Source organism: Ovis canadensis, chromosome 3 (genome assembly GCF_042477335.2).
Source record: "Ovis canadensis isolate MfBH-ARS-UI-01 breed Bighorn chromosome 3, ARS-UI_OviCan_v2, whole genome shotgun sequence".
Classification (NCBI taxonomy): Eukaryota; Metazoa; Chordata; class Mammalia; order Artiodactyla; family Bovidae; genus Ovis; species Ovis canadensis.
Window position 1 is genome coordinate 61,586,424 of NC_091247.1, and position 8,450 is coordinate 61,594,873.

At 43.4% G+C, this 8,450-nt stretch overlaps 1 long non-coding RNA gene across 1 annotated transcript; it reads left to right on the forward strand.

The window, feature by feature from the left end:
* The first annotated feature begins 363 nt into the window (after nucleotides 1-363).
* On the forward strand, nucleotides 364-6,148 carry LOC138438118 (uncharacterized). Its single transcript, XR_011256264.1, has 5 exons — nucleotides 364-635; nucleotides 2,389-2,605; nucleotides 4,664-4,788; nucleotides 4,915-5,053; nucleotides 5,611-6,148. It is a non-coding gene; the product is annotated as an uncharacterized lncRNA (long non-coding RNA).
* The last annotated feature ends 2,302 nt before the right edge of the window (nucleotides 6,149-8,450 follow it).

The window sequence follows — 8,450 nt, forward strand, 5'->3', positions numbered from 1 at the left end:
CCTCTTAGGTTCAGTGAATGAAGCCTATGAATTAAACTGTTAAAAGACAAATTAACAGAGAGGGGAAAACAGTGTTCATTTATGTATGCAAGACACAAGCACAGAGGAGAAGCAGGGTGAGTTAATCAAAGGGGTGATAGAACTAGGAGCTTAGATACCTCGTTACAGAGGATGACAAGTGCAAGAAAGTGACAAGACAAAGTCACAGTTTGTGCTCTCAGTTGGGTGGTAAGTTTGGGAAGGTGCATGTGTGAGAAAAGTAATGGAAGCTAAGGGTTCTCAGTAAGGTGATTTCTTGCGGATCCAACTTGGTGCTGACTGACCTCCTTTCTCTCAGAGTAATGGTGATTTTCCTCCTGGCCAGGAAGGGGAGGAAGGCTCCTCCACAAGGAGAGTTGAATGCCCTGCTTTCCAGCAGAAGAGGAAGGGAGGAGGGCTTTTCCCGCATCTGCCATTGCTTGGTTACCTTCAGCTTCAAAGTATCCTTGTCCAGAGTGGTACATTTGGGGCTGGCGAGTCCTCATTCCCTTCCCCATATCTCATATTCTGGAAAGGAAGGACGAGCCTGCATCATTCAGAGGGAGATGAGGGGCACAGACTGCATCACCTTGGCAATATCAGCTCATCTCTAAGAGGTCAGCAGGCTGCTTTAATGGGGCTTAATTTTAAAATTGCTATGATGAGACTATTGCTTGAAAATTGACACAAATTGTGCTCTGTGAGGGATTTTCCCTGGTGGTTCAGTGATAAAGAATCTGCATACAATGTAGGAGACTCCGGCTTGATCCCTGGGTCAGAAAGAACTCCCGGAGGAGGACATGGCAATCCACTCCAATATTCTTGCCTGGAGAATCCCATGACAGAGAAGCCTGGTGGCCTACCATGCATGGGGTCACAAAAGAGTCAGACACAACCTAGGAACTAAACAAGTGCCCTTGGATTGAGTGTTCAGTTAAATGTACATATGTTTTCCTGATCAAAGTCAGTATTTTAACACTGGATGCCCATCCAGGAATTCTAAAGTATATCAGATGTCACATTTTCATGTAATATAATAATTTTTCAGACATCTTGCTTTGGTGAACGTGCCTTTTAAAAATATTTTCCACCTTGTATTTCATTTTGAACATGATCTGTAATTTGAAAAAAAAATCCAGTTTAATTTTCCTTTCTCTTTTTTCTCTAAGCCTTAACTGATGAATGCTTAGTGGAGAAGCAATTGATTTAAATATTAACATACATGAACATGCATGAAAGGAATCAATTAAATTGAAATAAACTATTAATAGCCAGAATCCTCCCTTAACAAGACATTAACATAAAATCTATCTTTTTGAGGAAAGTGACATTTCATCAGAAAAATATTGAGAACAAGACATTGAGAAAAGCAAAATCTGGACCTGAGGCTGCGACACAGGTTGATGACCATTGGAGCCCATAAGTCTCCCGAGTATTTGCAGCTTTGGGTCCATTTCAAGATGTCCACTGAGGACTAGAATCATCTTCTTCCTTGCCTTTTTCCTAGATGGGGCTCTGTGCTCCTTAAAGAGCTCATGTGTTAGGTTTCCACAGCACCATGCCTGCTCAGAGCAGGTTTTAGGGATGTGTGTGTGTGTGTGTGTGTGTGCGTGTGTGTGTGTGTGTGTGTGAGTTGCTCAGTTGTGTCTGACTCTTTTTGACTCCATGGACTGTAGCCCACCAGACTCCTTTGTCCATAGAATTCTCCAGGCAAGAATACTGAAGTAGGTTCCCATTCTCTTCTCCAGGGGATCTTCCCAACCCAGGGATGGAACCTCTGTCTCCTGCATTCTTTACCATTTGAGACACCTGGGAAACCCAGGTTTTAGGGATGAATTGATGATAAAAATGAAGATCCAGGGATTCTGCCTGATTTTCATTCATCTTTAAAAAAAAAAAAAAAGTCCATTCTGGTTTTGGACTTTCGAGCACCCTGTTCTTTATAAACATAGGCAGAAACATCACCACAAGGAAGCATCACTTTACTATGGGGGTGGGGAAAGGTGGTGGGAGCCTAATGTTCTCTGAGAGCCCCCCAATAGACCAGTAGCTGTCAGCCTTCTTCTCCTGGGAGGGGGGGTCTGCATGAGGGTGTGTTTACACCTGTGCAGTGGGGGAGCGTCTTGCAGTAAAAGAAAGTGGTTACTCAAGCTCTGGACTGAAATGCTCAGGTGCAGACCGCTGCTCTGTTAACTATGTCTGTACTTAGCTTATTCTACGAGTCCAGTTAACCTTTCTGTGCATCCATCAGCTGAAAAATGGCATCGGTAATGGTCAGAGCTCCACAGAGCTGGAGTACAGATTAGAAAGGACACTGCCTCCCAATGTGCCTGACACATATACACGCTGATTTCCATAGTCTGCTTACAGAACCAGCCCAAGACGCTGCCCATCAGCACCAATCATCCATTCCCTCCTCAACTAGTCTTTGGTGCCTGGATTGCATCTCTGCTAAGCTCTGAGCTTGCAACGTGGCAGCGGAGTCTCGGGAGCTTCAGAAAGCATCTTGTTGTTGTTTTCTTCAATTGGAAGATAATTACTTTTCAATATTATGTTGGTTTCTGCTATACAGCAACGTGAATCAGCTGTAAGTATACATATATCCCCTCCGTCTTGAGCCTCCCTCCCAACCCACCTCCATCCCATCCCTCTAGATCATCCATCACAGAGCACCTAGCTGAGCTCTCAGTGCTACAGAGCAGCTTCCCGCTAGCTCTCTGTTTGACATGTGATCATGTATATATGTCAGTGCTACTCTCTCTTGCTGTTGAACCTATGTTCACATTCAGGAATTGTTCCTTAGCTGGGTGCTCAGAAGCAGACTGACTGAGTTGAAAGCCAGAACCACTTCCAAAGCTGCTGCCAACAGTTTGCTCTGATTAATCCTCCAGTCAGAGACCCTCATCTTCTGCATCGCTGCTACACACTGTATTTTCCCATTTCTGAGATTGAGAGGATGCTACACAGAAATTTGGAAAAAAAAAATAGTGTAAAATCTAGACATGAAGTCCATTAGAAACTCTTGGAGACTCTGCAGGGTGAAAGGCAGAGGGATTAGGGTGAGCAAGAGAACAAAATTCAGGGCTAAGAGTGAAAATGTTTGGATACTCACTACCTGCTCTGGAGCCCCACACAGGATGGACCTAACAGATGATGCCATCCATCTCCTCCCCCAAAGTAGGAGCAGTCCATAATCCATAACTCTCTCCATCCCTGGGCATTTTCTTTTCTTCTTTATTAACTTTATACCTGGACCAATTCCTTCAAAGAGACCTACATGTTTCTACCTCAGAGACAGATGAAACTCCTGTTTCCTATGTTTAGTTCGATAAAAAGGGCTGAAGTAACATGAAGAATTATTGAACTTCCCTGGTGGCTCAGACGGTAAAGTGTCTGCCTACAATGCGGGAGTTCAATCCCTGGGTCGGGAAGATCTCCTGGAGAAGGAAATGGCAACCCACTCCAGTATTCTTGCCTGGAAAATTCCATGGATGGAGGAGCCTGGTAGGCTACAGTCCATGGGATCAGAGTTGGACATGACTGAACAACTTCACTTTTCACTATTGACCTTCTAGGTTGTCTGCACACATCATTTTCATCTTGCTCTATATTTTCAGCCATGGGGGTATTTTTTAAAAGCAAAAAGTAAAAACTCTATTTTTTATCTTACTAGAGCATCCCTGGGGAGAAGGCGATGGCACCCCACTCCAGTACTCTTGCCTGGAAAATCCCATGGACGGAGGAGCCTGGTGGGCTGCAGTCCATGGGGTCGCTAAGAGTCAGATACGACTGAGCGACTTCACTTTCCCTTTTCACTTTTACGCATTGGAGAAGGAAATGCCAACCCACTCCAGTGTTCTTGCCTGGAGGATCCCAGGGACAGGGGAGCCTGGTGGGCTGCCGTCTATGGGGTCGCACAGAATCAGACACGACTGAAACGACTTAGCAGTAGCAGCAGCAGAGCATCCCCGTTGCCATACTTCATCAGTTTGCCTGCCAAGAAAACGCGCCATACTTCTTCATGAAAGGAATGAAGATTTATACATCTTGTCTTTGTTCTGTGCACACCAATTCTAGCTTGTGGCTTCAGTGGGCTACAACAGTTTGAAGCTTTACAGTCAGCTGGAGACAACAGATGATTCCTGATTTCCATCAGAAGATAAGGCCATCAGAGGCATTCTCCTGAGCCTGTACAAGCTCCCTCAGACTGTGCTGAGATGAGAGAGTCATTTCTCTCCAAACCCAGCAGGCCAGGGTCCTTGAGCTCCCAAAGTCTTGTGACCAGGAAGCCTGACTACCCATTCATCAGCCAGTACGAGGCTAATCTATAAATCACCACCCCCTGGTCCCAAAACCTGTCAGTCACGTGTAATCATGCAGTACTTAGAGGCCTGGGCAGGGAGCTCTCAGGATGAAGTTCACCATCAGAAGAGCCCATCCACTCATTCTGTTTTTGTGTCAGTGGTTTGACAATCAAGCTTTCCATTCAGGATTGAGCTCTTCCGCAGAAAAGGGCAATCAATCATTTTGTTCTCCCTCTCACCTGACATTCGTTGGTACCTCGAACGTGCAGTTTCCAGAACAGCCCTGTGTCCAGACAAAGAGATGAGCTGATGGGGGTTTCTGCTTTTGTAACTGCTCACAGATTGGTGCTGTTCTACCTGATGGAGGGCGGGATGGCATGGAGTGGCAGGAAGAGAACTGAGTCTCCTCTGCCCACCATGGGGAGACCCCAGGGAAGGAAATGCAGTTCATCCATCAGACAAGGTGGTGAGTGGTACACACGCCTCAAATTTCAGTGAGATTTCCATGCCTTATTCATCTTTTTGCTAAGCCAGTCAGTTCTGAATGCACTGCACTCATTTTCATTGTGTGTCATGTATTGAACCTTTAAAGATTTACCAAGTCCTGTCGAGTTTGGTGAATGTGCATTGAGCATCTGCTCTGTGCAAATGGATCTGCAAGCCTCCAGACAGGACTTGAGTGACGATGGGAAAGCAGATCTCCTTCTCAGGCAGCCCCCAGCCACAGAGAGGTGAGTAGCTTACACACCAAGAGCCAGCACCCAGAGTCGACACATCGTCATAAAGGGGTCAGGGGATTTGGAGAGAAGTGGGATCAGGTGGGGTCAGCAAGGTTTTTGGAGGGAGCTATAATTTTGGTTGAGGCTTGAAGGGTCGGGCAGGAGGCTGGCTGTGAATTGGAGCAGGTGGGGAGGCTGTGGAGGGTAGAGAGTCAGGGGCAGGTGGGGTTTGTCTGCAGCGAGTGTAGACAGGTGGGAGATGGATGGATTCACAGAGCTAAGTTCATGTTTAATGAATTCCATGGTAAGACACTGTTGACTACCCTCCATCTGGGGAATCACATGCTTGGAGGTGCCGCGAATACCAAGATCTTTGTGGATGTGGCTTGGCAGGACAGCCTCGGACCCCCTCAGTGTCTCCCACTTTTTTGAACAAGTACACACGTTTTAAGGCAGCTTTACCCCACTTTCCTCCATCCTGGTGGTCCCAGCAGAAACTTGAGTGTGACCAGGTGCCCAAGGATTTGCTTTACGGCTGATACCAACTGTATCTCTTCTTTCTCTCTCAGGACTATACAGATGAATGACCCTTAATCCTCCATGTAAATTGGCTGGAAAAATTGATTTCAACTGAGAACTGTCTTTTTAAGAAAGAGAGTCAAAATAGGGAAATACAGTCAATATTTTAATAGAAAGTCTTTTCAGCATATGGCTTGAAATATTAGCAATAACCTTTCAGATAAAGTTCAGGTTGACACTGGAAGTTTATAGTACATGTGGAAACTTTAAGTTGTGTTGGCCAAGTTTTGCGCTCCATCTATAACAACTTTTTTGCAGCTGAAATGCACTGTTTATTCAGATGTGTGCTTGGCTGCAATGTTTGTTATTTTAAAAATCGATCTGTTTACATTTTCATTATTTTTATAACCTACATTTTAAAACTATAAGGTATGTTTTGATTTTATGGGGCTTTAAAAGCTTATACAGATACGTGATGGCTATAAATTATTCAGACTGATGTTTTGGAGCATTTTGGGAAAATCACGGCCATGGTTTATATTTAAATCACAACAGTCTCATTACTATTAAAAATATTTTTAGAAAGTCTGCCATATGTATACCTGTACTCAGTGCTGGGGATTAAAAAAGGTTGAAGAAATGGTTGCTGCCCTTAGGGATCTCACACTCCACTTGGTGACACAGAACAGAAAGGAAAACACTCCCCAACAAAATATTATGTCAGTGATGGTGGAGGGGGAGGGGGCAGGGCTGGATGTTAAAGGGAAGGCTCTCTGGAACATGATCCAGCGCTTCAGTGGGAAGCCCTGGTGGCGTGGTGATAAAGAGTCCTCCTGTCAGTGCAGGAGATGCAAGAGACTCAAGTTCAATCCCTGGGCTGGGAAGATTCCCCTGCAGAAGGAAACAGCAACCCGCTCCAGTATTCTTGCCTGGAGAAACCCATGGACAGAGGAACCTGGTGGGCTACAGTCCATAGGGTCACAAAGATTCAGACACAACTGAGTGCCCATTCCAAGTGCTTTGACAAAGCAAATTAGAGCTGGGATGTCCTTCAGTCTTTCACTTTTGTCATCTTTCCCACATATTGCTTTCAGTTTTATTGAAAACTGATTTTTTAAATTTAGAATATTGAACATATTTACTTTTAAAAATCTAAAAGATACAAAACCTTACCAGCATTCTCATTCAAAAATGAAACATTCAAGTATCAATCTAACAAAATATGCACAAGATCGTTATGAGGAAAACTGCACAATTCTGATGGAACAAAAGTTGTGTTTTGTTGGTAATACTGTACAGCATAAGGGAATATATTTGAAATGGCCATGAGTAATGCCCTTGTGGGGTTTCCCAAGTGGCACTAGGGATAAAGAACCTGCCTGCCAATGCAGGAGATGTGAGAGGCATGGGTTCAATCCCTGAATCAGAAAGATCCCCTGGAGGGGGGCATGGCAACCCAGTTCAGTATTCTTGCCTGGAGAATCCCATGGACAGAGGAGCCTAGTGGGATACAGTCCATAGGGTCCCAAAAAGTCAGACACAACTGAAGCGACTTAGCACAGCACAGCGCACAATGCCCTTACAACGACAATGAATATGTCATTATAAAGATGACTTGTAAGATTGATGAAGAAGATGATTTGTTAATGACATGGAAAGTACATTAAGCAAAATATCAAGCTAACAAAAAGAATGCAAAATTATGTACAGACAGATTAAGTCTATTTTTAAATGCTTAAAAAAAGCAGCCAAATGGTCCTATGTCAAAATCATATGTCATTTCAGGAGAGTGGGATGTAGGATGATGTATCAGTTAAGGAAGAGGCTAAACTGATATTAAAAAAAAAAAGACACAAAAATATAGTTGCTTCATCAGACCAGAAAACATGTGTTTCTCATACAAGAGCCTGGAGGCAGGCAGGTGGTTCAGAGCTGGCAGGAGGCTATGCCCTTGGAGCTCAGTCAGGATCCCAATTTCTCTATTATGCTCTGGGGTGTGGTCCTCTTCGTCCTGTCCAAGGCTGGTCCACTAGCATCAGTCTGTTCTAGCCTACGGGAGAGTAGGAGGACTAAGTGGCTTCCCTGCAGAATTGTGATCTGGAAGTGGATGCACTTAAATTACTCCAGGGGCCCCCAAGGAAGAAGGCTGTCTCTGGTGGGCTTCAGCGAACCCACTTAGAGGGCCAAGCGTTCTGATACTAAACGTGGAAAATGGAAGGAGCATGGTGGGATCACTTAACCATTTCTATGACCAGAAGACTTCTTTTTACTTCTTAATATTTTTCTCTCATTTTTAATTACAAGATGGGTGTGTATTCCATTCATGATTTTTGTAGCCACACAAAAAATAGGAATAAAAGATTCTCACTCGATTTGTTCTATAAATCTCGTTTTAAGAATAGATGGCTTATTGGCACAATAAAAATTATTCATACTCAGCTGTAAAAAAGAATGAAAATTTGCCACTTGCAACAACATGGATAGACCAACCTACAGGGTATTATGCTTGGTGAAATGAGTTAGATATGTATTGTACTTTTTCACTTATATGTGGGATCTAAAATTAAAACAAATGGTTAAATTTAATGAAATAGAAAAAGATTCACAGATATAGAGATCAAACTAAAGGTTACCAGTGGGGAGAGGGAAGTGGGGAGGGACAAGAGAGGGGTAAGAGATTAAAAGGTACAAACTACTATGTATAAAATGAATAAGCTACATGGATGTAATGTATAACACAGGGAATATAGCTAATATTTTATACTATCTTTAAATGGATATAATCTATGAAAATATTAAATCACTGTGCTGTATGCCCACAATTAATGTAATATTGTAAGTCAACTATATTTTAATAAAAAGTAATAACTTTTTAAAAAAAAGAATAGAT